General features: G+C 39.7%; 1 protein-coding gene and 1 non-coding gene across 6 annotated transcripts in view; both read right to left on the bottom strand.

Annotated features, from left to right (window-relative positions):
- KANK1 (KN motif and ankyrin repeat domains 1) overlaps positions 1-13,503 on the bottom strand; it is a 276,823-nt gene that overhangs the window by 186,352 nt on the left and 76,968 nt on the right. The gene's annotated exons all lie outside the window — the stretch shown is intronic.
- Positions 2,039-2,145, bottom strand: LOC112440960 (U6 spliceosomal RNA). Its single transcript, XR_003028937.1, has one exon. It is a non-coding gene; the product is annotated as a U6 spliceosomal RNA (small nuclear RNA).

The following is a 13,503-nucleotide window of genomic DNA, read 5'->3' on the forward strand; positions in this document are numbered from 1 at the left end:
CCACCCATATCAAATGGTTGGCTGAAACCTTAAATCTTTTTAACAAGAGCTGCTACTGATCCAGGTCTCCCATTCTAGAAACATGCAACTTTTCCCCCTGACTCTAGGAAGCTGCATTCAGTAGAGCTTAATTGTATATTTGTTCACGTTGATTGCCTTCAACTTTTTGCAGCCTTTTTTTTTTCTATCCTGATGTCTGACATCCAGTTGGTTAGCTTCCCTCCCAACAATGGGATAGACACAAATTTGATCCACCTTTCTTGATCAAAGACCACTCTTCTCAAACTAGAATATCATGACATTGGGAAACGGCTACTCGAACATTTTATCTGGTGGTAATTTAAAGTATTTTAAAACAAACATGGGCATGTTAAAAATACAAAGTGAATGCATCTTTATGTGAAAACATGAGTCTTCAAAGACATTTCGCTCCTGGCTGTGCTTCTAAAGTCTCCCTATATCCTGCCCACAATCCAACCTTCAATTCCTGTACCCTCAACCCTCTAAACCCTCCAAAATAAAGTATAAACTTTCCTCTTCCTTAATAGTTCCCTGATGGAAAAGTTAGAATAGCACTGGCAAGGCAGTGAATTGCACAAAGTCAACAGTTAATCAACCTGCAACACATTCATCTATCTTATTACAATCAAGCCCATGCTTTTCCAACTTATCCATAAAAAATCCTAAGAACTTAATGAAACTTGTAGTTTTTTTATTCTGATATCCTCTAACAACAACATTACCCAAATTCTCTCTCCAATAAGTATCTGATTTATACAGGAAATGAGGTTAATTCAAGAAAGGCTTGTTCTTGAGAAACCCATGCTGACTTAACCACACTTCTTTCCCAGGTAACCACAAACTATCCCTTCTTCTCCCCATTTATTCCATTAGAGGATTATTCCATATCTGCTGTTTAAAAGGCACTGAACTAGGGTCTACAATAGAAAACATGGAGTAAGATGGAAACTTCTCTTCTAAGAGGAAGAAAGATGACACATAACTACAATACAAATAACTATAATACATGGTAAAAATGCTTAAGAAAGTTCCAGAAACAGGGAAGCACCGGCCAGCAGAAGGAAGAGTATGTGAAGAACAGAGTATGTGTGAAGGGGCATAACAAAGACAAGACTGGGGCACGTGGTAGAGAGCCACAACCATATTTAATCCGAGAAAACTCAAATCTTGTTAGGAAATCACCTGAAAGCCTTCTGGGTCACATTTAGAAAAATCTCTCATTCTCTATTTCAGAAAATGTACATGTTTTTCATTTCTGAAAAATATCTGTTTGTCTTTTCAGTCTTTTTCACCTTTCTCCCGTCTTGAAAGATTGTCAGCAGAAGTCTACAAATCAGAAATTATTATGTACTTACATTTTACAATTTACAGAGGTTTAAGGTTTATACAGCATTTTCAAGCAGATTGCCTCTGCAAGACTTTTTTAAGTGTCCCAAGATATAATGAAACCAGGCCTGGACACTCAAACTCAATTTCAAGTACCACATATTCAGTCACCACCCTCAGCCTAGGCATCCATCACTTTTACCTACTTTTTTTTTTTTTTAACCTCTCCAATAAAAAAGTCATCATCCTTCAAGTTTTCTAAGCTTGGAAAAAATGAAAATCACAAGTGAATGACAGTGTTGACTGTACAATTAAAACCTTCAATGCACAAAAATATTAAATGGATGATCTCTGCAAAAACCTCTGCAAGAAATTATAAATGGCAACTACCATTAACTTTTACTTTAGAATAAATCTATAAAACCAAAAGAACAGACTAGACAACTCACAAGAAGGTGACAAATCTTTGGGAAAAACACTCGACGCCTATCAAGCTCCCCCAAAAAGGCTCATTTAAAATACAGATCACAGTTGTTAATTAAGAAATAAAGATGAAAAAATACAGTACATCCTTATTATTCATGGATTCCACATTTGCAAATTCATCTACTAAAACTTATTTATAACCCCAAGACTAATGCTCATTGTCATTTGCGCACAGGTGGAGAGAACCTAAATTTTTTTTTCTTTTTTTATTAAGGAACGCTTCACGAATTTGTGTCATCCTTGCACAGGGGCCATACTAATCTTCTCCGTATCATTCCAATTTTAGTATATGTGCCACTGAAGCAAGTGCACACCAAAATATTTGAGTCACTCCACATACACATGTACCCAGCTGAAGCCAAAAAACCAGCCTACACTCTTTGTTCTAGCCCTTATACTATTAACAAATGTCCCTTTTGTGGCTAGTTTTTAGGGCTTTTTTTTTTTCATTTTTGTGGGTTTCTTGGTGATTTTGCTGTTTAAAATGAGCCCCAAACATCATGCCTTAGTGTCGTCTAATGTTCTTAATCACAACAAGGCCATGATGTGCCTTAGGAAGAAGAGACGCATTGGCTAAGCTTCATTTAGGCATGAGATACAGTGCTCTTCGCCATGAAGTCAATGTTAATGAATCAACAATGTATATTAAACAAGGTATCTTTAAACAGAAACACATGTAAAACAAGGCTATGTATTGATCGGTTGACAGTTGACAAAATCGTTATAACCAGAGGCTCACAGGAATCTAACTCTGTATTGTTCCCCTAGGAGCAATGGCTCCGTATTCACTAATTATGTCCACAGCGACTTTATAGAACATAACTGCCACAAATAATAACAGTGGGGTGTTCTTCCAAATTATCCTCTATTTCCCCTATTTCCTGCAGTGAGCAGTTTGCTATCTCTGGATATCCTATTTATATAACAGAACAGCTCCAAGTCATAGGTCTAGACTTCTTTGCTCCTCCTTAATGCCCTTCCAAAATTTTCCTCTAGCCTTTTCAAAGGTGCCTGCCCATTCTACACTGGTTTTTTCCAACTCCTCTCACAGCATCTGACTAATCCTATCTTCACTCCTGGGTTCCTCGACATTCCTACCATTGTTTGTATAGGTTTGTTTGTTTGTTTTTTTGAGAGAGAGTCCTGCTCTGTCACCCAGGATGGAATGCAGTGGCATGATCATAGCTCACTGCAGCCTCAACCACCCAGGCTCAAACAATCCTTCCACCTAAGCCTCCCAAGTAGCTGAGACCACAGGCGTGTGCCACCATGCCCAGCTAATTTAATTAAATCAGCCCAGGCTGGTCTCAAACTTCTGGGCTCACACAGTCCTCCCACCTCAGCCTCCCAAGGTGCTGGGATTACAGGTGTGAGCCACCACACCTGGCCATACAGGTCCTTTTACAAAACAGATTTCCTTAGTTCTTGGGGCCTCAGTAAGTTCTTGGGCTGCCTTCTCCTGTTCTTCCTCACCCAAGGATTAGTACTTTCGTGATCTGTCTTCTACATTACTATCTGTGGCCATGAGATCATATGTACATTTTTGACTAACAGTTTGGCTATTTTTCAATAGCCCCCTACCAAGAATTCCCTGCCTTAAACTCCAGGATGATATGGACATTTTTCCCCATTGTCACTTAAAGTTCATTTGGAAACATCTGGTAGGATCCTGAACCTCCACATTCATTTTTGTTCTAAAATTTTAAACCTTCTATTATGAAAAACTTCAAATATATACAAAAGAGAATACTATATTGAATACAATGCACCCATCACTAAGCTTCAACAATGATACATATTTTGCCAGCCTTTTTAATATATTCCCTCTTTTTCTGTTTTATATTTGCTGGAATCTTAAAGCAAAACCAAAACAATATATCTTTTCACTTATAAGAACACCAGTGTGCATTTATAACTAATGAATAAATTTGTTTTTGTTTTTTTTCCTTTTGAGACATGGTCTTGCTCTGTCACACAGGCTGAAGTGCACTGGTGCAATTTCATCTCACTGCAGGCTCAACCTCTCAGGCTCATGTGATCCTCCTGCCTTGGCCTCTCAAAGTACTAGGATTGCAGGCATGAGCCAATACACTCGCCCAGAAATTTGTTTTTAAAGTAACTACCATGCCATTAACAAACCTAACAAAATTAACAATTTCTTATCATCAAGAACTCAATTCATATTCAAATTTTTATCATCTCAAAGCTGGTTTGTTCAAACAGGAGTCCAAAGTCCCCATACTGCATGTCATTACTGAGACCGTACTGGGACTAAGGCAGGGAGGAATGAGCCCTAAGTGAGTGTGTAACAAGCGAGAAAGAAGCTCATTCAACTAAAAGAATTAAATTGGAGGTCTGGCCCAAGAAACTGGAAAAATAAACAAAGAAAACTAAAACTATTCAGGAACATCATGAAGCAGGGCAAGAGCTAGAGAGAAAGTACCAAAGGGGCTAGGAATTTGAGTAAGGAGAGTAACTGGACAAATGACAGAATTATCTTAATGGAACAAGGACTTTAGCTTTAAAAATCTCACTTTGGATCAATGAAGTAATGAGAAACAGTTACTAAAAAGCAAAACCTCATAGTCATTGTATCTAATTCCTCAAATTTTAGGTTCATAAGCACCTTTGTACATCATAGCACTTTAATAAGTTTAAAATGATCATGGCTAACTCCATGAGACTAAGATCTGGATCTGGCTGACTCCAGAGACTAAGACTCACCACATAGTCAGAGGAGAGCACAACTCAGAAACCAAGGTTCCCTAAGTCTTCCCTGGGAATCACTAAACTCACATTGAACTTCTAACTGCATCAGATACAGACACACACAGAGAAAAGTTTTATATAAGCAATGCATGCTCGTTAATTAAAAAAAGAAAATTAACCAAGATAAATTCTAATACTTCTCACTTTTTGAGGTTTATTATCAGAAATAGCTCTAAAATTTCTCCTCCTCTTTAAAATAAGATTTTTTAAAATGCTTCTGTATTCAGTTACAATTCTTTGGGAATTTTCCCCCCAAGGTAGAGCCAAAACAGACTCTAGAGAAAGAAGAAATAAGAACTACAACTTAGTACCCCACCAACAACTTTGCAGCAGTATTTTATAGTATGATTAAAAAGTCATTTTAAGTATAACTCTGAAAATGTTTAATGATTACTTTAAATGTGAGCACTGATGTTTGTCTACACAAGTTAATGATGTTATTATAACATCATGAAGGTTAAAAGTTGTTTGTTTTTATTTAAACAGAAGGGGTTGTCGGCATCTTTATCACCACTAAAGGTAGTTTAAGCATTTCAAAGGGATTTTTTCCTAATTGTATTTTGAGAAACACATTTCTAAAAACACGTATGTACTAGGAACTCACAGATCTTGTCAAATTGAATATTTCATATTCCAGTACAAGTCTGGACACATCAAATCTAAAGGAATTTCTTAAGGCTTAGTAAACCAACCTCTGTGATTTCGTCTCCAGCCAAATGGGAACCTTACGCTTTTACAGTTATTTCAGCTAATTCTCAGTCACTGCAAGAAGACAAACACAGCAAAGGTTGGATGCTGAAACATTCCAGAAAAAGGATAATCCTCATCATATACAAACTATAGTATTTTACCTAATTGGTATCTGAATCCTGATTTATGTTCACTCATTTGATTTATTTAATTTAGCAGTATAGTGACTATGCCATATACATAGCAGACTGAGTGGAAGAGTTTATCATCACAAAGCTGACACTGTGCAGTTTGCACATCTAAGCCACGTGCCATCATGTACATGGTGTGGAAGGTAGGGGAGGCAGGTGTCCCCACTGTCTTCCCAATAGTGGTGATGGCTCCATAGAGTCATCGTATCACCCTTGACTATTCGGGACTTCAGATCGCCATCCTGCTTTGGATTACTGATGTGGTATAAGACTAGGAAATGGCTTTCTCAGGGATTAGCTACTGGCCAGCTCATTTCACTAGCACTTATTACTCTCTAGGGGTTCTACCGTCTTATGACTTATTAGTTGTTCTCAAAGTGTGGTCGCTAGGCCAGCAGCAGAAACATTACCTGGTATGCAGGTTAATTTCACGTGCCAACTTGACTGGGCAAACGGATGCCCAGGCAGCCGGTAAAACATTACTTCTGGGTGTGCCAAGAAGAGATCAGCATTTGAATTAGTAGACTTCACTAACTCTCTTCCTGTTTGCCCTGAGAATACTTGCCCATGGTGCTTGCAGCTGCAGTGTGTACCCCAAGATAACCTTGCCACGAAAGATCTCGTTTTTAAAATTTTCACATCGTTCTAGTATATCGACTTTGGAAACAAAAGACATCATCCTATTTATAGGATTCTGTTTTTAGTAGTGGCATTTCCATCTACAAAATATAGTAATTCTCAATTGCTGAAAATGTCAAATCCTAGAAAACATAGCATTCCTATGAGCAATGTTAACATCGTTCTCTAACAGTTGATGGAAGATTCATTTGATGAATCCGATTTTTCTGAAATAGATGATTCTGATAATTCAGATGGTTGTGATGTTAGGTCTGTTTAGAAATAATATTTTCTATTTTATTTTCACACTGAAAATCAGTCCGATTTGCTTTAGCCTCCAAGAGCCTGTTTATGTAAAATTAAATAAGCACTGGCCACAAACTGCACTTTTTTTCTAAGTGGGAAAAGGGTTAAGACTGCCAATATGGATGCTCATCAGTGTGGATGGGTGTCATCCAATCAGTGAGGGCCAGAATAGAACAAAAAGGGAGAGGAAAGGCAAATACTTGCTCTCTGCTTGAGCTAGAACTTCTATCTTTTCCTGCCCTCAGACATCAGCGCACCTGGTTCTTGGATCTTCAGACTCAGATGGAGATGGAAACTTACGCCAGGTGCTCCCAGGTTCTCAGCCCTCAGACTCAGACTGAATTACACCAATGGCCTTCTTGTTCTCTAGTTTGCAGATGGCAGATCTTGAGACTTCTTGGGGAACATCCTGGGACTTCCTGGCCTTCATAATCACATGAGCCAATTCCTATAATGAATCTCCTTCCCAATATACCTATGCTGTCTCTTTGGAGAACCCTCATACAGCTGGCAACTTGTCAAAAATGTACATTTGTAGGCCAGTCCCAGAACTCCTGAATCAGAAGGTCTGGGGTTGGAGCCCAGCTATCTGTGTTTTAACATAACGCTCCAGAGGACCCAAATGCACGCTAAAGTTTGAGAACCACTGCTATAAATTATATTTTTTTAAATGAGCATTCATTCAGATTTCCATTATATTTGGGTTTAATTTCCATTAAACCTATTAAGTACAGGTTATTTTCTAGTATTTCTTAGTACAGATTTTGTAATATTCCTATAAAAGTAAATTCGTATAGAGGGAAGCTTTGAATTTACCGAAGTTCAGTAGAAGAGGGTGACTAATATGAAACTGAACAATTGGCTTATATTTTTCTCATACTTCATCTCTGGAACAAAATCCTTACAACAGTTTATAAGGAAACGCTTCATTACATTGCTCACATTTACTTCATCCCCTGTGTTACACAGGTTCTTGGCATTTGAGGTGACTTCTGATAATTGCCTAAAATGAACCAAAACTACAGGGTGCCGAAGATCAAGGACCCTGAGAAGATATGAAGCTGAGGACTCAGCTTGATCACTTTCCACCTGCGTGCTCTTAGAAAACTCAGCCTCAGTTTCCCCAAATGTTTAATAAAAATCACAGTATACCCCTCATCGTAGGGAGAAAATCAAAGGTGTTTAAAGCTGATTGCCTGGCACAAAGTAGCCCTCAATGCTCCACAGTAATTTTATCATTATTAGCTAAGATAATTATTTCATTTTAAATACTTCTGAACACACTTAAGTCCCTAGAAGGTAGAGGTTGTAAACATCTAAATTGCTTTTCATAGCAACCACCTGATAAATGATTTTTTAAAATAAAGGTGACAAAATTACAATTGCATTCTTCTTGAGACAGGGTCTCGCTGTCTGTCACCCAGGCTGGAGTGCAGTAACACAATCATGGCTCACTGCAGCCTCAACCTCCTAGGCTCAAGCGATCCTGCCACCTCAGCCTCCCAAGTAGCTGGGATTACAGGCATGTGCCACCAGGCCTGGATAATTTTCTAATTTTTTTGTAGAGAAGGGGTCTGGCTATGTTGCCCAGGCTGGTCTCAAACTCCTGGGCTCAAGCTATCCTCTTGCCTCGGCTTCCCAAAGTCCTAGGATTACAGGCATGAGCCACTGCGCCCAGCCACAATCATGTTCATTTCTAACAAAGGATCACATGGTAGAAAAATAGCTCATTCTGCAAATAAAAGCAGTGTATGCAATATCTAACCACAAGCACCCTGATCAAGAGAAAACATTTCAAAATATTTTCTTTAAAGATCCCTAAATTGTCACAGGGAAAAAGGCCAAGGCATAGTACAGACTTGAGCAGATTAGTCAAGAATGTGATTTAATGAATTAAAGAAATTACATTTTGGCAGGGCTGAAGCAGAAGGCAGGCAAAATTCCAAGTTTCTTCTGGTTCATTCAAATGAGCAGTTCCCTTCCTTTGTGCAGCTAATAACATCATATTAAAACATATTATATTTAAAAGGTCAAAAAGCCATGTGAAAAGAAAAAGTCACTTAAGAATCTTCTAGACATGTGCCAGGTTGACATGAACACCATTATCAAATATTGTTTAACAACTGCTGAGGAGATGAGGGTGTGGGGCCTTCATAAAAATGAGTTTGAGTCTTGGCTTGGGCAATCACCGGCTAACTGACCTTAGGTAGGCAGGTCCTTGAACCTCCTAATTGGTCTTCTTGCTTCTACTTGCGTCTTCTTCCTGTTCATTCTCCCACAGTAATCACACAAGCAGGCCAGAGCTCCCTTTCTACCTCAGCGTCTTTGCATATGCTATTTCCGCTTTTCCCCCTCAGAGCACCCGCTGCCAATCTTCACACAGACAATTCGACCAGTCCTTCAGGGCTTAAGTCACTTCTCAAGAATGCCGTACTTGCCTAGGCTAGATTAGATCCTACTGTTATATGCTCCCTTTATTTTTGTTTTTTTGAGACAGGGTCTCACTTACCCAGGCTGGAATACAGTGGTGCAATCACAGCTCGTTGCAGCCTTGACCTTCTGAGCTCAAGTGATCCTCCCACCTCAGCCTCCTGAGTAGCTGGGACCACAGGTGCACATCAACACACCCAGCTAATTTTTGATTTTTTTCTTTTTTTTTTTTTTTGTAGAAACAAGGTCTTACTATGTTGCCCAGGGTGGTCTCCAACTCCTGGGCTCAAGCAATCCTCCTGCCTTGGCCTCTCAAAATGCTGGGATTACAGGCGTGAGACACTGCACCTGGCCCCTTATTTTGTAACTCTTATCACCATTATAACAACACTGATGGTATCTTTTTAATGTCGTCAGTCTGCCCTACTAAACTGCAAGCTGTGTGGAGGCAAGAACCGTGTCTGTTCACTGCTGTATTTCTAGCACCAAGTGGAGCGTCTGGAGCACAGGTGAGAGTAACCATTATAAATGGTCCTCACCATTGTCCCAGCCATCCAGAATAACCAGCTAACTTCACAGAGTTAAGAGCTAAACACTTTCAGATCAGTTGGGTTCACAGATGTGCAATATTGTCAGATGAAAAGTAAATTCAACATCTTTCTGGTTTCCAAAGGCAGAATCAAGAAAAACCTGAAAAACAACTGCAGACCCTCTGAATTTAAACTGACAGCTAACTTCAGATTCAAAATTTGGGAATCATGCCTATAAAACCAAACAAACTAGTAGATTGAATCTGGTATGAAATACCATCATGGGTAACAGCTCTGCCTCCCGTCTACTCAATCGGGATAAAAAGAGGGAAACAGGCAAATGTGTGTGTTTTCTGCTTGCCCTTATTCTTCATCTTTCCACTTTTATTGTAACTGCGAAAAGCCCCAGGCAACAGAGGGGGAGAGCTGCCTGAGCTTCTTATGACAATCTGGTTATACTGAGCCACACATGTTGTATTAACCATGAATTGACACCGCAACCCACATCATGTTCCTCATTCATTCCCATCCATTTTCCATCTTGGCTTTCCTCCCTGACCCATCTCTTTTTCTGCTTTCCTTTACTTTCTACCACTCAACTTCTCTCAAGATGTGAGGCACAAAGATACAGCAGAAAAAGGGCTGGATTTAAAGACTCCTGGAGCCTTTTCTTGGAGAAACTGCTAAAACATATCACAGGAAATTATTCTGGAGTCTGGGAAAAAGAAGAGTTTAATAAAGTATAGACAGTTCGGAGAAAGAATGGAAAAAGAAATAGGATGAAATGAAATTGTTAGGAAGAAAAGACTCCTGGGCCTTACACTCATAATTAACCTTGTAACCCCCACACCGCCAAACATCTACAGTGAAGAGCTTGTGTATCTTCTTAGGCTGCTGGCCACTACCTTGCACGTGAGAGAATTTAATCCAACAAAGGAGAACAAATCACCTTCTGACAATGGTGTAATGTTTTTGTTTTATTAGAGACAGGGTCTCCCTCTGTTGCTGAGGCTGGAGTGCAGTGGCGCGATAACTCATTGCGGCCTCAAACTCCTGACCTCAACCAATCCTCCCACCTCAGATTCCCAAATTGCTGGGATTATAGGTGTGAGCCACGCCACCTGGCGTGGTGTTTTGATAAGATACCTTATCTGTTCTTGCTGTTTAGCTCAAAGAAATATACTGTTCGAGATCTGCAATCAGGCTTCATGTACGGATGCAGGGAAAAAGGAGCGGCTAGGCACCGTATTATTAAATAAGAAGGAGGTTTTTTTGGTAATAAACACCCTATAACGGCTTTCATAAAACCCAGTTAAGATTGGAGCTTTAGAATTACCAATATCCAAAACAATACTTAAAATTACAGTATCCCCGGGGGGAGGGGAGGCGGTTGGGGTGGGGGAACCTACCACAGACTGTCTGCTTATTTATCCCACCTGCAATGTGATTGCCTGTAAACAGGTAACTCGTGATTCTGAATAATTATCCTGCATCCAACCTAGTGGTGTTGCGACTGCTGACATTCCACACGAGAAAGCAAGTCCTTGCTTTGAAAGGTGTCAGTTATGTGGAAAGGACCAAAACCCACCTCAGTGTCCCCAGTGTTAATTCTCCTTTGTGTATTTCCCTAGGGAACTTTCTGACCACTGCCCCCTCAACCCAGGACTTTGTGTGTGCCACCCCCCGACCTCCATTAAGGTTCATTTTACCCTCTGGAAGCTAGAGGGAAATGAAAGCAGTCCCAGAAGAACCGGGCGTATTTCCTCCACACAGACAATAACCGCCACCTGCGTGAGGATTTACGCACCAAACCCTCCCCCAACCCGCTTCACAGTTCCTATGTCATACAGTCACAGCCACTCATACCTCAGAGAACGAGGAGGAGAAAGAACAAAGGGGCCAGGTGGCTTGGGCAGAGGGAGGAAAAGGTGGCTTCTCTTTCACACTCCCACAATACAGCTATTGCCAGTGGAAGCCAGGCTGCTCCCCATCTCCGGCTGTGTTGAGACAGCTGTTGGAGCCAGAATAGGAAAAGGAAGGAAAAAACTGTCCTCCCTAAGGACTGCTAGTTTTTTATTTTGAAGGAAGGAAAACTGCTAAACATGAACGGGACCCCGTCTTGAAGCACTGTGGAGCTTTCATCTATCAGTTTAGTTCTATCCTGCCATGAACCACTCCTTGGCAATTCTCACTAGCAAGCTGGAGAGCCTGAACATGAACGAAGTCAGCCACAGGAGGAGGCCATTGTTGACTCTTTCCCAAAGGGCACAGTCAGTGACAGGGGTCTTCGGCAGGCACCGGGCACACAGTCACATCCACTACAGGAAGTCAGCGGGGAGACCTTACAGGAAGGTTCTGGGAGGGGGTCTTCCCTATTCTCTCAGGAGGCCTGCGAGGACTGTCAAAGGAAGAATGAGGAAGAAATAAAATCAGAGAAGGTGAAAAGCGGAAAATTCACACAGGTTTCTTTGTCCTGTTTTTCTGTGGAAGAAATAGGAAAAAAAAAAAGAAAAGAAACTTTAGAATTACTGGTGGAATTATAATGAAAAAAGGTAACCTTACATAACCATATCTATAATTTCATGCAATGATAGTTCTTTGACCAGACCATAAAATTTCTGTCATTTATATATTTGCATTTATTGTCCCCCTCTCTTATTTTATTTTTTAAAAATAAAGATAGGGTGTTACTATGCTGCCCAGGCTGGTCTCAAACTCCTGGACTCAAGCAATCCTCCCATCTCAGCCTCCCAAAGTGCTGGGATTACAGGTGTGAGCCACTGTGCCTAGCCTCTATTTTATTTTTATTACATAAACATAACATGGTCATTATAAAACTTTAAAAATCTTGATAAAAAATTTTAATTAAATTCAATTCCCAGAGAAACTTTGCCATTAACATTTTAGTATATCGTTTCATTTTTTCTATACACACATAAAAATACAGGATGGCTTAGTTGGTAGGGGTGTTTGTTTATAAAAATTTCCTATATTACAACCATTGGAATTTTTTCACAGAAGTCACAAGTATCTGTTTGTGCAAACAAATGTTTGCTTTCTTTTCTTAAACATTCTTGAGAAATACCCCTGCTATTTAGCATTTAAGTCATCCCAGAAAGCATGTGAGGGCATCTGTACACGCTGCTGAGGGGTTAAAAGCCCAACAAGTAAAGTACCAAGTTCACCCACAGCAATAAAAAGCTCAGGAACCCCCCAACTATCTCACTGACAAACCTTCAGAAAGCCCTCCTGAGTTAATACCTAAAATAACACCAAGAAAAAGCTGGGACTCTTCCCTGGAGGATCTTTTGAAGTGAGAAAAATCTTTTGTAACCACTTTTACTGAAGATGTGTAATGTGGTTTAGAATGACTGCTGATACTAAGGTTTAAGAATTATCTTACTTTCCCTTATTTATCCATCATAAATATTATTTTCTCTAGAAATCCTAAGGAATTTTTTAGTACTAATGTAATAAAAGGATTTGGCCAAACCATGAAATACATGAGAAATAGTTTTCCTAACTATAGAAAACCATATGCTATCATAGTTATGAAGGAAGATTATGGATTGCATGATATAGACAACTTAAACAGATGTTTATCAACACTTCCTGCAGTCCTAAAGAAAAAAAACAAACAAAAAAAGTCAGATGATCTCAGCCTTCTTAAATTACATGATGAAAGACTGCCATAATCAGAAATAAAGTTTAACATCAACATCCTTCATCCTAAAACTTACCACTTTTTGTCCACCACCACCTTCCTCTTTCACAGCATGGGCTAGTCCACTACAGAAATGTGTTTTACTATTTTGTGGAGTGGCAGACCAAGCAGTTATACAGAGACACAAGAAAAGCATGCTCATACCGTTTATATGATGGTACCCACCATGCAGGAAGAGAATTCTTATCACTAGCCCTATCTTTGAAAGGATGGGAAAGACAATTTAATAGAAAGAGGCCTAAAATATATCTGCATAGAGTAATTCAGAAGGGAATGTGCCCACAACCAAGGCTTGCCTATCTCAGATTCAACATGGCCAGCAGTTTATTTTAATCCGTCTCCCCATCACCGTCTTTAAATTAAGACACTTCCTGTTTTTAACCCAGTCTCACTGCTTGCACACACTGTGCCA

This window comes from Pan paniscus, chromosome 11 (assembly GCF_029289425.2).
Source record: "Pan paniscus chromosome 11, NHGRI_mPanPan1-v2.0_pri, whole genome shotgun sequence".
Taxonomy (NCBI): domain Eukaryota; kingdom Metazoa; phylum Chordata; class Mammalia; order Primates; family Hominidae; genus Pan; species Pan paniscus.